Genomic DNA, 18,938 nt, shown 5'->3' on the forward strand with positions numbered 1-18,938 from the left:
ATTTAGCTTTTACCTCCTCTAGTTGGCCTTAAAAAAGAAACTTAATACCTTAAATGTCTTTTATCTCAAATCGATTAACGTCATTTTTCTTTTCTAGGCTAAGCAGTAGCTGAGCAGTAAATTTCGCAGTAAAAACTAACCGTGTAAGCCGTGTAAAACTAACTGTGTAATTAGCGTGTATCTGCCCACAAATTATAACAACGAACAATCTGATTCACGATTTGTGTCTGCCTTCAAACTTTTAGTCAAGTGTCTTAAAAAAGTTGCCTCTACATCTGTTATCATCAGCAGAGATTTTAATGTAGATATAACAAACACAATGTCTACCTGATCACATAACTTTCGGGGCTGCGCTCCTCCTGACTATTGTGTATGGCCTAAGAAGGATAACTTTTCATATATTGGGCCAATTTCCTCAACTTCCAACTTAAATCACGTTTTTGCTTCGTTTGCCAGTGACAAGGCCAAAGTTTTAAAAGAAGGATTCTACTCTGACCACGTTCCTATCTCCACTTACTTTTATTCATCCCCACCTATGACTCAAAATATAGAATCAAACTGGTTTTCCTACTGAAGTTTTTAATTTGAAGCCTTTTTTTATTATTACAGCTCCAGAAAGCAGTACAGGATAATCAATCCTCAAAAGATTTTTAAAGCTATCTATAAAATCTATTGCACTGTCCATGATTTGGTACCTTTTCAGTATCAGGTGGTGTCGTTGAGGTAAGAGATATTTCAAATAATTCTCCTGGTTTGACTATGAAAAAGAATCCAGCATCAAAAACCACCCAATCACCGGATAAAATTAATTGTGTAAGATTGTTATTGCAACTACTACGATTGGTCACGACTTTCAATTCAGACAGGCAGCTGAATGTAATACGGGCTAACAAGATGGTCACCGCAAGTGTATGACAAGAAAACCTCTAAATAATAGTTAGAGTAGAGTCATTATTAATCCGACGAAGAAATCAACAGCAAACCGCATAATTTGGATAAGTGGACATCGTACACCCAGAGGTGGAAAAAAGAATTATAGATATCTTTTTCAGTTCATCCTTTACTTCCAAACATAACTAACAAAAAATAGAATACTATTTCCCTCCACCCTGTGTATCTACGTGAGTCTATATTTAAAATAAGGAGATTAAAATTATTTTCCTCTAGCACAATGTGAAGCGACAGGCTTCAACTGCGCGTTGCAATTACCATTGAATTCGGCAGCTCTAGTGAGCCAAAAAGGCAGAGCGACTGATCTGGTACAGTACATCATCTGAATGTTTTGCTATGCTACTTTTGAGTGTAGCTGACTCAAACTGATCAACTGTAGATGGACAGTAGTTTATCCCCTACGGGGGAGGGCGAACAATACGGCAAAATAAAATGCTTTTACGACAATTATTCATTCTTAATAAGAACTTACCCTTGCCTCAAAACCTGATATACACTGAAAATTTTGAATTTTCTAATCCAGGGTGCCTTGACATAAAGAAAATAGTATATCTTTCCAAGAATAAGCTACCGCATTCTTTTTTTTTTATTTCTGGGAAAAAAAATAGTGAACAATCACTTAGATATCTAAGAAAAATGCCATCCCGCACCGTATGCCGCCTAGTCACATCTAGCTTTGCCTTGTAAATTATATGCATTGATTATACGAATTATATTTGTACTTATTTTATTTTTCTTCTTTATTTTTGTTTTTACTATATATAAGACCGAAAATGAACTAACGCCTATGTGAAAGGGTAAAATAGTCAACCACTTAAAAAAAAGTTCTTTAATCTTATCTATACTTTTAACTCTAACATCGTAGGTTAAATAACCATAAATAAGGGTCTTTGACGTATATAAGGGTCTTTTCATTGGCTTCTTAGTAATCCCCGAAACCGTACCGAAAACAGGCGATGCACCGCTCCTGACTGTACCGGTGGTTTGCCCCTGCCCAGTTGGACTTCCTGGCTGAAGGGCCACGAAACGAAAATCATTGACAGCGGCATATGGGGGAGGGGGCACATTTTAAGAGGCAAGATGAACTAAAAACATAAGAATAGGCAAATGAAAAAAAAAAAATAATAATAGAAAAGTTGCAGGAATTTTTATATTTCACGATGAAGGAGAGAGCTGATGCTCACCTTATAAACTATATAAAGTCAGAGTTGATCCAAAAGTTTTGCTCAGGGGGGAGGGGCTCATAAATTTTATTTATTTCAAATTTGTGCCAAATTTTCCCAATCTCCCTTAAACTGAATGATTTCTTTTCTATAATATTTATACACCCCCCCTCCTCAGAAAAAAAAGTATTTGAGCTTTGGCTCTGTGAAAAACTACATTGTAGCTATGTTTCAATAAATATTTAGCTGGTATTTTAGATAGGTTAGGTTACATTTTACATGCAGCCAGACTATACTCAACCTTCCCTATTTTCCAAATACGCAGCAAAAAATTATGTATATCCTAGCTATATCCCATACGTCTCAGTTGTTTCAACCCCGTACCTGTATATCTAAATTCTAGAGTGTGTACAATGAAACCCAATTTGAAGGAAATATGAAATAGAGAGGAAAAACCTGTAATATTTCCTAGTAAATGATTTCATTTCAATTATTTAAGATATACATGTAACTGAAGAAAAATGATATATGAAAAATAGACAATACAGTTTCATAAGAAATAGCAGTTTTCTAGGTGTCTCTGTGCAACAAAACGAATGACACTACAACAGAACAAATGGCAACATGGAGAGTTTCAATTTTTTTATAAAGCAAGTGACCACCATTTAAAACCAGGCGAGGATTTACGCATAGCCCCACTAGGCCCAGGGACGCACAGTGCCGAGGGGCTCAATTTTTGAACAATGTCGGGTTCAATTTTGGAAGCCTTCAACATATTTAATGATTCTATATGTGAAATAAAACACAAAAAGATTGAAAAAAAACTATTTAAAGATTTCTTTATTAGTCAATTCTTCCAATTTATACATAGTAAGCGATAATAAATAGAATGAAAAAGCAGTTGTACACTCAGCCTTTCTTTCTGCTATTCTTGGATATTTTCCAAGTGTTTCAATCAGAACTGTCCCAAGACTGATACAAGGCGACGTTATACAGGACATCCTCTATGGGGGAGGGTAACATTGCATATATTTATGACCAAAAAGCGGTTATGAAATTTTCAGAATAAGAAATAAAAATGGTTTTCGTATAGTGGATTTGATTTGCTTGTTCTAGTTGAAGACGAACAGAATACTTTGTGTGTGGTAGTTTGTAATCAGCTCAAAAGGTTGCTCAGTGGTTTTTCTGATAATACCCTGTATTGGATCATTGTTTTATTCACTTGTGACTGGGTGCATTGATAATGTTGATGAATTGGACCTTCAAATAAAATTACAGCTAGCAAAGAAAAAGCAAGACAGGACAAAAATCAAAACAATCCTCAGATTAAAGAAAAAACGTTCCGTTTTCAGTTTAACGTTCACCATGAACCTTGTGAACATTATTTTACATATCCTTAAGACCCTGTTTTTCGCATATGACGTCATCTTCTCAGAAAACCCTAAGGCTGTTTAAACATCCTTGATTGTAACACTTGTCACAGAAGCACTTGTTCCCTAGGTATGTAAACTTTTGTTCCTCATTCCATTTAAATTATGAGAATGTTCGGTATGTATGCTTTAAAAAAGATTTTAATTAATTTGCATAGGTATAACAGAAAAGGTCCAAAGCATTAATAAAATCATATTTCTTATTCTAACAGACGAAGAAAGAATGTGATGGATAGTGTATTTTTGTACTTGGGACAGGATTCAAAACAACAGTGATGAGACTCATCCACCTTCTTCTTTCTTTGTATAGTGTATAATGGCGTATATAAAAGTGATGTTTGTTTTTTCATTATATTATCGCATCATACTTCTACAGAAGATTCTCGTATGCACCGACAATCTTTGAAATGGGTCGTTTACATGCAGCCATTGTTCCAAAGTAGACAGACCTCCCAAGACTTTTTTGTGCTTTCTTTATTTTAATCTGACTCACACTGCTGATTACAAACAAACTACCACACACAAAATATTCTATATGATCATCGTCGCTTTGTATCAACCTTGAGACAGCTCAAATAAATTATTAAGCTAAAAAATAAAATAAAAAAACACTACAGTTCTTTCCTCCTTGTGAAAATATTTGAAAAAAGCAAAACTAAATACTTCTAAATATTGCAAAAATTTCGTTAAGTCTAAAAATAATATTAAAAATAATTTAGGAAATTTGCGAAACCCCTTCTCTTTCGAAAATTAAACTTTCAAATTAAACTTTTATTGTTGGTGTGCAAATAGTAACTAAAAAATCAGAAGAGGAAAACAAAGACAGAAAAGCGTGCTGTTCATAAGACAATATTGAGATAATAAATCAATACTTATTTTTTATAAGCGCCGTTTGGAGCTGTCTTTCGCATCTTATAACCCCAGAGGCTAGTAGCTGTCGTTGAAGGCCGGTTTATAGACAAATGCTTGCCCCTTTCAAACTAAAAAACAAAAAATCTTCTAAGACTTCATTTTAGCATTTCAGGCATCCTGCCAAAGAATTTTTTGGGTTGTGTTTTTATCTACGGACGATAGTATTCGAACAACGGCTATAGAAAACATTGAAAAGTTCTATTCATAAGAAAACTATTAATTCTAAGGTTTATTTTAAACAATAAAGAACACTGAAACTCGATAAATTGCTGTTTCCCACAACTTTTGGCCGCAGATCCCAATTTTGGCTAAAATTGGGCCTATGTGTTTTAGGAACAAATTTATAGATAGCATTTTTTTTTTGACTATCAAAAGCCTTTGTGGAGGTGTGCCAGTTTTCAAGGAAACGCTCCCACTATCTGCTGCTACTACTATCAACTCACCGCAGTACCAAGTCGCCTGAGGTCAACACAGCTACACACACTCTTTCTCCATCCAAATCTATTCAAAGCCTTTCTATTTACACCCTACCAGGAAGTTCCTATTTCCCTTAAATCTTTCCTTACGACTTCCTCTCAACCCAGCCAAGGACGATCTGCTTTCTGTTTAGTCCTAGACGGTCGGCTGAAAAGGATAATCTTAAGTAATCTGTCATCCTTCGTCTGCAGAACGTGCCCTAGCCTTCTCAATCTTTCTCTCATTGTAGCCCTAGTAAGTTGGATTCAGCCCCAATTGTTGTACAGCCTACTGTTTGAAATACGGTCAGTTAGTCATGTACTCAAAACAATGCGTTGGCAATTTCTCTAGAAAACATCTAGCAAATCTTCCCCCTTTTTTCGTAGAGCTCGTGTTTCAGGAACATATTTGACCATTGTCATCACTACAGTTTCCAATATTCTGATTTAGGTTTGCAGACTTATCTTCAAATTTTTCCGAACTTTTTTCAGCTGTCAAAAACACCCTGGGCCTTGCCTATTCTACATTTAACATCTTTCCTGCACCAACCACCTTTACTAATAATACTTATGATTTAAATATCAGAAAATTAAAAAGAGACAGAACCTTAATCTAAAAGAATAATTCGGGTTTAATATAATGTGTTCGAGAAAATCGTGGCCTCAAAAATACCGGTTATATTTTGTTAGTTTTGGTGCATATTTTGTTTTCTGGGTTGTACGTACTAGTGTTGCCAACGTAGTACAATTGCACTGTTTTTGGTAAAATGTAGAGGTCCAAGGTACAATTCAGTACATTAGGATGTATATTTGGTAGAATAAAAATTTCCCGGTGCATCTTGGTTTTATTCACTCCTTTCTGGGTCGGATTTCTGTTCAAGTTTTAGCTTATTAAAAATGTCCTTCTTGTTTTGGTAAATTTTTCACTTCCTGTTTGGACGGTACAAATTAATTTCTTGTGGTGCAATTTAAGTCGGAAAAATGAAACAATTTATTTCACAGCGTTGGCAACGATGGTACTTATACTAGCAGCAGGATCAGGTGTTTACGCCTCAGTCTGCACCTTAACAAGGCTTCTGAACAGGGCCGGATTTAATCTTTAGCGCCCCTAGGTGCAAGCGTTTTGGAACCCCCAGACCCTATAAATTTTTTCGGGGAGACACAGGGATTTACGGGGAAATCCCCATAAATTCGGGGATAGTGTAAGCCCAGAACACAAGGCAACTCATGAGTGATAAACTAAAAGTAATGCAAGAGAGAGGTAATACCGAGCTCTGATCTGCCAATCTTGAGAGGTATCTGACAGATAATAAAGGGCTACGGAATTTCTGTTTTGTTTTAAAATCTCTCTCCAGTGAAGAGGCAGCAAAGCGCATCTGGCACTTTGACGATAAATCACATCTATCCAGTTTTAGTTAAGACAAAAATTCCCTATACCCGAACCTAGTGAGGCTATGTGTAAATCCTGGCCTGATTCCAAATGATGGTCATTCACTTTGTAAAACAATTAATCTTTCCATGTTGCCATTCGTTCTGTTGTACAGTGACACCTGGAAAACTGATATTACTGATAAAACTAGATGAAACATTTTTCAGATATCATTTTTGTTCAGGTATATGTTTTTTTTAAATAATTGAAGAGTGATAACAGCTAGGCTATTTTTAAATAATTATAGGTGTTTTTTTGTCTTTTGCTGAAGCTCAAAGAAGTAAGTTGCACAAAACATGCTCATAATTTTGTGCGTGGATTTGGGTGTTTTTAAACTCTGTAATTACCAAAAGCACTAATGGGAGGGGACAGAATTGAACCGTTTCCTAAAACACCCTTTTTTCTGATTTTTCATTTAAAAATTCGAAAGAAAATGCCCTGTCCCTCTAGATTTTGATAAAAAAAATTGCATCTTCATTTAAAAATTGAAGATATATCCATCCCCCTAAATTTTCATAGAAAGGCTGTTACTAATTAAGTCTCACTGAGCTAAATCCATGTATTCATAACTAGAATTAAGACACAATTTGTGGCTATAACCGAGCCTCTACCCTTAGATTCTTTGCACACAACTAAAGCTGGTAGATGTTTCAATGTGTATGACTAACTGGCCCAAACATAATAGAAATTTCTCACAAAACTACTATAAAACTAAATTCATTGTTTTTGGAAAGTAAGCCAGAAGCAAAAAAAAAATTAACCTGGAGATAAATTATGATTGACAGCAGTCATGAAATGAAGAGAGGATTAATTTCTATAGATAGATAGATAGACAGATTTATCTATCTATATCTATATAGATTTACACGAAAGCCTAAGTAGTAAAAAATAGTAAAAAAATTAGTAAAAAATATACGTAATTTAATAATTAACTTACGTAACAAACTTCTATATTCGTATGTTTTATTGCGTATATGAGGGAGTTCACCCCTCGTCTATACCTCGCTCTTTACGCTGGTGACATACACAAAACAAGTGGAAAAAATACAGCAACAAACATAGACTGAAAAGACATTAAACCAATTATTTAAGAAAACACGATGCCTCATACCTACCCGGACGAACTTTCCGATATTATTTATACTTAAGTAACAACTACTTCTCAAAATTTCAAAAATACAATCCCTCCCCCAACCTCCCTAACAAATATTTCCAAGCCTAACTCCCTCAACTCCCAACAATCCCCTAAAAAATGATGCAAAGACTCATCCATCTCTCCACACATAGGACAACTGTAAGGACCATCCCTCAATCTATTTCTCCCTAAATATTTCCTACGTTCTCCAAGAGGCATAAAATTCTCCCTTACATACATTACCCATTTCAAATCATCCGGAGCCATTCCCAGTTTTAGGTAAATTTCTTCGCCCCATTTCTCCTTGACCTCCACATATATCCCAAGAGACGGCGAGGTGGCCTTCTCAGTTTGCTAAACCTAAACTTCCTGAGATTCTAGCCTAGTAGCAACTAACCTAGATGCAATCACTACCATCTCTCCTACCCCTTTTCCCTCATTCCAGCAATTACCTAGCCCTGCGCGGTCAATATATTCTTCACCTGATTTGGCCACGAACCCTTCCTCCTATCTTAAAGCATCATTAAAAATGCTTGCTTAACTAGCTTATTATCTTCTATCGATGACACCCTTTCCCAATATTTAACCATACTAATTAACCTACTCTGTCTCATACTCTTTATTCCTATATCCCCTCTTAGCACTAACCCATTAAGCTTATTATCAAGGCCTAACATACGCTTAAAAAACCTCAACTGCATTCTTTCTAAATTCATATATTTTTGTATTCTTTAAATGCTACTTAAATGCATGAAGGATGACGGATTGCCAAATATAGTCTTTGTTGACCAACCATCTAAGGCCAAACAAAAAGCAGTTCGCTCCCGAAAGATGTGGAAGGATGTTGTGAGGAAGGATTTAAGGAAAATGGGAACTACTTAGGAGACTGTAAAGAGGGAGGCTTTAAATAGAGTGGGATGTATCCTCTTGAACCTCTTTTGCTATCTTTGTCCACAATTAAACAACTTTAAGAACCTGTCATTTCACTGTAATGGTAAACATCGAGGTAGGAAAGTGACGAAAATGAAAAACGGCTTTTCGCTTCCTCACACCTCACTTTCCTTCCTCACAACATCCTTCCACTCTTTCTTTCCCTATTTTCACGAAACCATGGGTACCAAAGACATAAAGAGACACGTTTTGGCAAAAAAAAAAATGAACGTTGAGAGAATGAAACAAGAGCTAAGAGCTCATATGGCGCTTGTGACGAGGCGAGAAGAGCTAAGAGCCAAGAGATCATATGGCATAAGCTCTAACAAAATTCTATGAAACAATAGATTGGTTTACAAAGGAAAATAAGAGGCTTAATGCCGGTCAGGATTTAAAATATGAGCTCTGAGTCACGATGTCCTTCTAAATATCAAAATTCATTCAGATCCGATCACCCACTCGTAAGTTATAAATACCTAATTTTTTTCTAATTTTTCCTCTCCCTTTTGCCCCCAGATGGTCGAATCTGGGAAAACGACTTTATCAAGTCAAATTGTGCAGCTCCCTGACACGCCTACCAATTTTAATCGTCCTAGCACGTCCAGAAGCACCAAACTCGCCAAATCACTAAAACCCTCCCCCCAACTCCCCCAAAGAGAGTGAATCCAGTACGATTCTGTCAATCACGTATCAAACACATTTGTTTATTCTATCCACCAAGCTTCATCCCGATTCCTCCACTCCAAGTGTTTTTCCAAGATTTCCCCCTCCAACTCTCCCCAATGTCAAAAGATCTGGTCGGGATTTGAAATAAGAGCTCTGAGACCTGAATTCCTTCTAAAAATCAAATTTCATTAAGATCCGATCATCTATTCGTAAGATAAAAATACCCCAATTTTCACGTTTTCCAAGAATTCTGGTTTCCCCCTCCAACTCCCCCCAATGTCACAGGATCTGGTCGGAATTTAAAATTAGAACTTTAAAGCACTAGATCCTTCTAAATATCAAATTTCATTAAGATCTGTTCACCCTTTCGTAAGTTACATATACCTCAGTTTTCAAAATTATCCCCTCCCCAAATTCCACCAAAGAGAGCAGATCCGGTCCGGTTATGTCAGTCACGTATCTTAGACAAGTTTCTATTCTTCCCATCCAGTTTCATCCTGATCTCATCGCTTTAAGTATTTTCTAAGATTTCCGGTCCCACCAACTGCCCCCCCCCAATTACAATTGATCCAGTTGAGATTTAAAATAAAAGATCTGAATTACGAGGTCCTTCTAAATATGAAGTTTCATGAAGATCCGATCACTCCTTCGTAAGTTAAAAACACGTAATTTTTTCTAATTTTTCAGAAATAACCCCCCCCCAACTACCCCAAAGAGAGCGGATCCGTTCCGTTTATGACAATCATGTATCTAGGACTTGTGTTTATTTTTCCCACCAGGTTTCATCCCGATCCCTCCACTCCACTCTTAGAAGTGTTTTCCAAGTTTTAGGTTTCCCCCTTCCAACTCCCCCCCCCCCCAATGTCACCAGATCCGGTCGGGATTTAAAATAAGAACTCTAAGACACGATATCCTTCTAAACATCAAATTTCATTGAGATCCGATCACCCGTTCGTAAGTTAAAAATACCTCATTTTTTCTAATCTTTCAGAATTTCCCCCCCCCCCCCCAACTACCCCAAAGAGAGCGGATCTGTTCCGATTATGTCAATCATGTATCTGGGACTTGTGCTTATTTTTTCATCAAGTTTCATCCCGATCCCTCCACTCTTAAGTGTTTTCCAAGATTTTAGGCTCCCCCTCCAACTCCCCCCCAATGTCATCAGATCCGGTCGGGATTTAAAATAAGAGCTCTGAGACACAATACCATTCCAAAGATACATTTCATTAAGATCCCATCACCCGCTCATAAGTTAAAAATACTTCATTTTTCTATTTTTTCCGAATTAACCGGCCCCCCAATCCCACCCCCTCCCAGATGGTCAAATCGGGAAAACAACTATTTCTAATTTAATTTGAATCGGTCCCTGATACGCTTGCCAAATTTCATCGTCCTAGCTTACCTGAAAGTGCCTAAAGTAGCAAAACCGGGACCGACAGACAGACCGACAGAATTTGCGACAGAAAAGTAAGTAGACGTCTTAGATGCATGATTGACATAATTGGAACGGATCCGCTCTATTCGGGGTAGTTCAGGGGGGGGGTTAATTCTGGAAAATTATCTTTAAAGCACAAGATCCTTCTAAACATCAAATTTCACTAAGATCTGATCACCGGTTCATAAGTTACAAATACCTCATTTTTCCGAATTATCCCCCCAACTCCACCAAAGAGAGCGAATCTGGTCCGGTTATGTCAGTCATGTATCTTAGACTTGTTTTTATTCATCCCATCCAGTTTCATCCTGATCTCTCCACTTTAATTATTTTTGGAGATTCCTGGTCCCCCCAAAGACGATGATACCTAAAGTAGCAAAACCGGGACCGACAGACAGACTGACAGAATTGCTAAATTGCCAAATGTCACTTGGTTAATACCAAGTGCCATAAAAATTACCAAGGTGGTGAGCAAAATGTTTAGAATAATCATTTTTTTATTTACAAAGGCCTTTGGACGTAATTAAGCCGTTTTCGGCTTAAGCATCGAAAGAAAACTGACCCGTTTCTTTCGATGCTTGAATTATGCAGGCTTCTCTAAGTTTCGACAAGATTTTTGAAGAAACTAAATTTCGACTGGGGTGGGGGAGGGAAAAGGGAAACTGGTCTTCGAAGGGGGAAGTCTCCCCCCTACCCTATAGCAAATTATGACCCTGGCGCGGTAACCAAAATGTGAAGGAAATTTAGGATCTAAAGAACTTTTTTCATTTTTTCTGCGCTATTGTGAAAGAGATATACGTTTGCTCTTGAGTCTGTAACCGACCAACAAAAACTGAAAATAAGACCAAACGCCATCTGACCGGGGAAAAAGTTTTTCTTCTATCGCCATCTATTGCTTTTAGTTCTATAGAGCAACTGCAGACAAAGTCTATTTTTTCTCACATTTCTTTCAATTTTTAGTAACATTAAACCATTTGAACCTACTGAATCAGCAGCACCCACCCAGTACTAGTTCCCATCTTCTTGGGGCTAGCCAACGCCTGTGGTTGGTTTATGAACTAAAATAATTACAAACATTGAAGTTGTCTAAACGATTAAAAACTGAAAATCCATACGATCACTGTCAAATGGATAGTGAGCAATATTCGTATATGAGCCAACAAATTCAAATCGTGCTGTCTCAAGTGCCTGTGACGTGGCTGCGTTCTTTTCCCCAAGAAAAAAAAATCCCCAAAATACAATTGACAAAAGCCATGTAAAAAACAAATAAGGACAATAGAGTGACATTTTCCAGGGATTAAGTTTTCTGTAGATTTTTTATAGTTTCAGCATCTTCTTTTTTTGTCAGGAGATGGTTCAGAAACTCGGTAGATCTCCCAAATAATCGGTAGAAGCAGAAACACCAAATGGGAGCAATCGTGCCCCTCGGCAGCCTTTTTGGTGTTACTTTGGGTGGAAAAATAGTAGTACCTTCGTTTATAAAAAGTGTTACTTTCCAAAAACTGATTATCATAAAATTTTGCATGATTAAAAGAAAAAAAGGTTTTTTTTTAACTGGATGTAAGGAGAAAAATTAAAACAAAACGAACGGACATTATTCTGTATATGAAAGGGGCAGTACCCTCCCCAACGCCATGCTCTTCATCCCAAAGTTTTTTATTGCTTTAAAAGTTTAAAGCTTCAAAGTTTTTTTAGTAGAGTTGTGACAAAGAATCAAAATTTAGCGTAAAGAGTGAGGCGTCGAGGAGGGGAAAGCCTCTTTCGTATACGGAATAATTTCTATTTGTTTAAAGTTTTAACGCCCCTCCTTACTTTCAGTAAAAAAAAAATGTAATTTCTGAACGTTTTTCAACTAATGCAGGTTCGAATTTGGTTCACTGTACATGAAAAATTAAAACGAGATTTGCACATTAGTTTTGGCTGATTTATTCCGTATATGAAAGGTTGTCTCCTCAATACCTTGTTCTTTACACTAAAGATATTAGTACTTCTAAGAAAGCTTCCAATTCTAATTACACTGCTCCTGTTTTTCAGTAGCCGGTCTTAAAAAATTGGGACAAACGGTCAAACTTTAGCGTAAAGAACAAGGTATTGAGGAAGGGGCAACCCTTCATGTACGCAATAATTTCTGTTTGTTTTGAGTTTTAATGTTTCTGCTTACTTTCAGTTAAAAAAATGTGTTGTTTTTAGTTTGATTTCTGATCATTTTCTTAAATAATGCCGGTAAACCTGGCACACTCTTCATGAAATATCCCCTCCCCCTGGAAATTTCATCCAAAGTAAAATACACCTCTCCCGTCAAATTCTCTCCAGACAATCCATCCACTCCGTAAAATTCCTTTCGGACGATACAGCATGAAAAATTCTCCTTGGCATTCTTTCATCTAAATAAGGCTTTAACCTCTAATTGGGTTCTCGATCAGTCCAGAAACTTTCCCTTTCGTGGAAACTTCTTCTCAGAAATCAATATATGTGAAAAATAGGCCCCGGATAATTCTCCAGAACATGTAAAATTTGGCAAAGAAAATGTGAGACAATTAAAAAAAAAGAAAATGTGTAACATTTTCCCTGGAAAATTGACCCCCCCCCTATTTCCCTTACCAAGGAAATCCTCCTTACCTAAATTTGACCCAAACACAAATCCTCCCTCCCCCCCGAAAAATGTCTGCATACTTCCCAATACCAAAAACTACACGTAAACAAGAGACAAATTTCATAAATTACAGGCCTCTCCGGACGGACTGTGGGGGGTCATTTTACACCTAAAGACATAGTTATTTGATATTTCAAATATATTGAACAAAATGGCTATCTTAAAATTTTAGTTAGATTAATTTGGGGAAAAAAGGGTCCTCCAATATTTTTATTCACTTGAAAAAGGGCACAAGAATCTTTAATTTACGTTCGAATGGATCCTCTCCTGATATTCTAAGACAATTATTTTAATATGATCACCCCTGGGGAAAAAATAAATAAAATAAACAAGCATCAGTGATCTATCTTCTGGCAAAATTCCCTGTTTTTATGTATAGGAGCTTGAAACTTGTAGAGTAGGGTTCTCAGGTACGCTGAATATGATGGCGTGATTTTCATAAAGATTTCTTTTTTCGACCTAAGTCGAAAATAAAGTAAATTTTCTCAGGGTCGTAACTTTTCATGGGTAACACTAAACTCGATTAATGTTAAATAATTGGGATCAGCATAATAATCTGATTCTTTTGATGTATCTAAAGATATTAAAATTCCGTCTTTTGTAGTTTCTGTTACAATTGAGCCTAGTCGCTCCTTATTTACAGTTCGTTACCCTAAACTGTATTGCGAGCATGTTTAGATTACTTTCAAACCTTAATTTTAAACAATCATTCAGCTATTGATAGCCTGTAGTTGAGCATTAATGTCCATGATGTTTGGCTTTGAAAATGGAGCCTTCCTGGCCGAGTGGGTTGGTGCGCTGGATTCGGGATCCTTTGTCTGAGAGGACGCGGGTTCAAATCCCAGTGTACCCAATTCTTCAGTTTGGGACGGGGGTCAGTGGCGTGACTCTGTAAGCTTAGCTAGTGTCGACCCAGCTCTAAATGGGTACCCGGAGAAATCTGGGGAAGGTAAACAGGAAGGGTGTGCAAAAGCACAGGATGGCTGATCCCCAATCCCCCATTGCACTTCCTGGCTGAAGGGTCAAGAAACGGAGATCAGCACTGCCGGTACAGACTATAAAGTCTAATGCCGTATCCTTTACCTACCTTTTTTGAATTTGAAGATCTCACGCAAACGGCATTTTTTTTGTACTGCTATCGTTTGTCCTTTTTATCGTCAACCTTTGATTTTAGTTCTACTCCATTATTTCCCCCTCAGTTGCTCAGTCTAAATATCTGAAGAACAAAGACAGGTTTTTACTTCTATCAATTTTAAAGACATCTACCTGATTCCGTCTTTTGACGAAAGTAAGATACCAAATGCAAGGAAAATTTGGATCCCTAGAAAATTTCACTTTGAGCAATCTTTTACAGCGGTATGTCAGCAAAGAGCTTTAGAACACAAAAAGACCTTATACTAGATTTACTGATACTCGGAGTAAGACCAGGTGATTCCGTTTCACCAAACATCGGAACAAAGCTTGTTGTTGTTTAAGCAAATTTGGCGTAAAACAAGTCAATGTGGCAATACCGCGAAGATACAAGAATGATAACTTATCTCAGCTGTATTTTAATCTTGGCACCTGTTTCAAGCACGTGTAACTGGAATTCCCATATTCAAATTTGAAAAGACCAGCTGATTTTAAGAATGTATGTATCCAACTTAGAACGGGTTAACGGATTCTAGGGCGTGTCTCTAAAAGCAAAAGATAAGTACATTGCGGTATTTATTTTTCTATTGCGAAATATCAATAGTTCTGTGATAGTCGTCAGAAAAAGGTTAAGTTAGCTTCGATAGAACAAAAAGAAGGAAAACTCGGCTGTCCAATCCAAAAATAATGTATCTGCTATTTCACGTGACTGGCCAATCCAAAATAGCTTTTCTAACTTGTGTTTCATTGTGTTTTGTTACAGTGTCCGCCATCCTTAACTTGAGAGCCCCGTTCGCAATCAGATTTTACCAATTTTATGGTTGGTTAAAAATTTCCATGAAAGGTATAATTGGCTCAAATTGGCGCTAGCTAAATTCTCGGTATTTTTCGGGGGGGAGGGGGGCTTTCAATTGCTGCAACCGAATTATTTGTTTTGCCAAAAATTACTCTTTTTGGGGCACTATTATTTGAGGCACATTCCCCTAACCTTTTTTTTCGCAATTTAGGGTCAACTCAGCCCAGGAACCTACCATTTTAAGCTTCAAGTCAAGAAAATACAAAACACTTTGTATTTTACTGTTTTAAAAAGTAGAGCTGAGAGAAAGAGTCAAACTTTAGCGTAAAGAGCAGGGCGTTGAAGACGGAACAGCCCCTTTGATATACGGGGTAATTTCTGCTCGTTTTCAGTTTTAATGTCACTCCTTGCTTTCAGTTAAAAAAAACTTGTTTTTTTTTATTTAATAAAAGATATAGAGCCTATCATGCGATTCATGCCGATTGTCAATATAAATTACTACAGAGAATTCGTCAAGAGGAACTTGCCAGGGCTTGCTTCAATGAAGGGTCGTGAACCTGCCAAAGATGTTCAAAGTAAACCGCCCAGTTTCATGAACGCTCGAGTTGAGAACTGTCCCAAAGAGAAAGCTGTCACACATCAAGGCAAGGGAAAAACGAAAGCCGTAATTGTGACATTCAACTGTGCCAAATTCTTAACATTCTTTTGTACTCATTTGTCAACACATTAAATCTGAATTTCTTCGAAGTTTTAGTTCCACCTTACAGGACAGTTTTACCGCAAGTCCCATGTCTGCTGTTTAATACGCTTGAACCAGTTTTGATGTATCTGACAAGTTGAACAACTGTTGAAACCCAATTGACGCAACAGTATTTTGCCGATTTATTGTGCTGAAACTGTGTAATATTTTGCTTAAAAATTCTCATCATCCATTTTTAGTACCATGGTTTTCACCACGTAATTTTTTTGCATTTTTCACCCCAACCATTTCTTTTCTGCAAGGTTGGAAATATTCAACCGCGTTTTTCTCGAAATTTTGTGTTTTTCACTTACGCGATTTCCACTTCCAGGCAACGCTATCGAACAAAATTTGGGTTCTAATTCGAATCCCAGTATGGAGTTGCACCAACACGTGGATTAGGGCAAACAAGTCCCTCAGTTTTTTCTTAATTTCGGCTACCTTGGCCAAAGGCTGTGAGTTAACGCAAACTTGACCCACTTTCAAGCCTCCTCCCTCTCAAATAAATCTTGAGGTCTACTTAGGCTAGCAATCAAAATTAAGAATTCAGAAAATTTCAAACTAATTTAATTTTTTTTTTTTTTTTAGCCAAAATGCTGTATGGTAGATAATCATTTTTTGTTCTTCAAGAAAAAAAAAACTTTTCACAGATACTGAATTTCCAAGGATTAAGAATTTCCAATAGAATTTCCAAGGAATTCAAATACAAAGCTTTTAGGTCTTTTCGAACATAATTCACAGAGAAACCAATGTTTTTTTTTTTGTAAAACCGGGTCTCCAAAGCCCAAAGACACAAAGTGGCAAAACAATACCATAGACAAAGTGCCACACCTCTGTCTCGCTCTGGCTGAACTTAATCTTAATTTTTTCTTTTTCGAAACCGGATTAAGTCAGTGAGGATCGTTTATAAACATAAAATAAAGAATACATGAGCCACAAATCTGATTTTGTCATTGGTTCAATGGTTTTCCTTTCTTGAGCCTTGTTATTCTTTTCACTTTCTTTTTTCCTCTTTTTGTGGAACTAAATAAAACAAATGTGAATTAATTACATCCATGTTTTCTTGGGTAAATTTTGGCTTGCTTCGAAAATCTGATTATTATGCATTTCGGTTTTGGATAATGTTTGGCTTTTGTTTCTTTGAATAAAATTTGTAACAATCAGGCAAATTTGTACCACTAATTTCAGAGGATGATGGTATATTACAAAAGAAAAACTAAACACAAAAAAATGTAATTAAATGGTAATTACTTCAAATTATTTGTAAGAATAATGACCATGAATCAATGAGGATCCAGCTCGTTAATTCACAAGCTTCCTAAACTCTTGCATGCACTCTTTGATGCTTATAGAAATTGCTTCAATGAGAAAAGTTTTTCTTACACATAACAAATTTCAAAGCTTTCTCACCTGTATGCAGTCTTTGGTGCGTTTTTGAATTATACACTCGAGAGAAGATTTTGTCACATAAGTCACATTTAAAGAGTTTTACAACTGTGCGCATTCTTTGATGAATGTTTTCAAAGTTGCTGCACAAGAAAAGGTTTTGTCACATGCATCACATTTAAACAGTTTCCTGCCTATATCTACTTTACAGTGCAGGTTCAAAATATTCACTATAGAAAAGGTTTTGTCATATAAATCTCATTTAAAAAGTTTATCACCTGTGTGCTTTGTTTGATGCCTGTTCATAGAGTCCCGTCGAGAAAAGTATTTCTCACATACATTGCACTTGAATACTTTCTCACCCATATGCACTCTGTGGTGCCCGTTCAAATGTGTTGCTTGAGAAAAGGTCTTGTCACATTCATCACATTTATACGATTTTTCACCCGAATGCACTCTGTGATGCTCGTTTAAAGCATGCACTACAGAAAAGGCTCCGTCACATATATCACATCTGAACAGTTTCTCACCCGTATGCACTCTGTGGTGAGTTTTCAAAGTAGCTGCATACGAAAAGTGTTTGTCACATACATCACATTTAAACGGTTTCTCACCAGTATGCGCACTTTCGTGTCGTTTCAGATCGTATGCTCTAGAAAAAGCCTTGTCACATACATCACAATTATATATTTTTCCCCCGCTTTTTCCCCGCGATTTTCTACGCTTTTTATTTTGAAGGTGACGTTTTAAACATGTTTTCTGATTTTCAAAGCCTATTGTTTTAGATTCCGATGCACAAGAATTTGAGGAGCCACTCGTCGAAGGTTTCTTTGAAACAGCTTCAGAAGTATTCCTCAATAAGCGTACTCCAGACATGTGAGGTGAAAAGCGACCTAAAAATTTTAAGTCTTGGGAGTTAAAATAAATCATACCTTTCGATACGTTTAACGACAAACTTTGTTTTCGATTGCTCTTTCCTCTCTCCTGCTAGTACCTACATTAATTTATAAAATGAAATATTCTGATGTAAGTAAAGAGCAAAAATAAAACTTTAAGTGATATAGGAAATACCCAGTTTTACAGAATAGAAGAGCCAGTTTTACAACAAATATAAGACTTTTTTTAATGGATGAGCGAAAAGGATGCAAACCATTTGTTGAAGTCAAATATTTTTTTAGGAAAGCGCAAATCTGAACATTATATTATATAAAGCTAACCTTGTGGTTATACGTTTCAGAAATCATGGTTGTAACATGTTCAAGTTCACTGTTTATATAGCCATGTCAATTATTTCCGACAGACTTTACTTCCTAATAGTGAAGTGCAAGAATAAATATTTCCCTAAGACACAAAGACTATGGACGATAGCCAGTAAGAAAGGAGAGATGCCAGAAAAATGAGATGAAGAGGGGGCTCATTCCATGGGAAATTGGAAGTTCTAGTGCCATTTCTATGAAACAAAAGGGATTAGAAGGCCACCAGCTGCTTCCCCACTGCACTCTTTTTCCCAAAATACATCTTATCAAAATTTCAAAACAGGAATGCTGTTCTAAGATATTCCAAAGGCCAAATAATTATGCCTCCGAGTTGAGAAAATCCCCAACTATCTCCGGGGCAACACGTCTGAAATATTTATGGGTGGGGGGAATAAACTTTGGAGGAAGTTCATTTGATAATTAATAAAAAGTTCTACTCCCCTTTATAAGCGTAAAGTGATCAGAGGGAAG

At 36.7% G+C, this 18,938-nt stretch overlaps 1 long non-coding RNA gene across 1 annotated transcript; it reads left to right on the forward strand.

The window, feature by feature from the left end:
• The first annotated feature begins 607 nt into the window (after window positions 1-607).
• LOC136041626 (uncharacterized) lies at window positions 608-18,150 on the forward strand. The gene is made up of 2 exons (XR_010621071.1): window positions 608-723; window positions 17,997-18,150. It is a non-coding gene; the product is annotated as an uncharacterized LOC136041626 (long non-coding RNA).
• The last annotated feature ends 788 nt before the right edge of the window (window positions 18,151-18,938 follow it).

This window comes from Artemia franciscana, unplaced genomic scaffold (assembly GCF_032884065.1).
Source record: "Artemia franciscana unplaced genomic scaffold, ASM3288406v1 PGA_scaffold_32, whole genome shotgun sequence".
NCBI lineage: Eukaryota > Metazoa > Arthropoda > Branchiopoda > Anostraca > Artemiidae > Artemia > Artemia franciscana.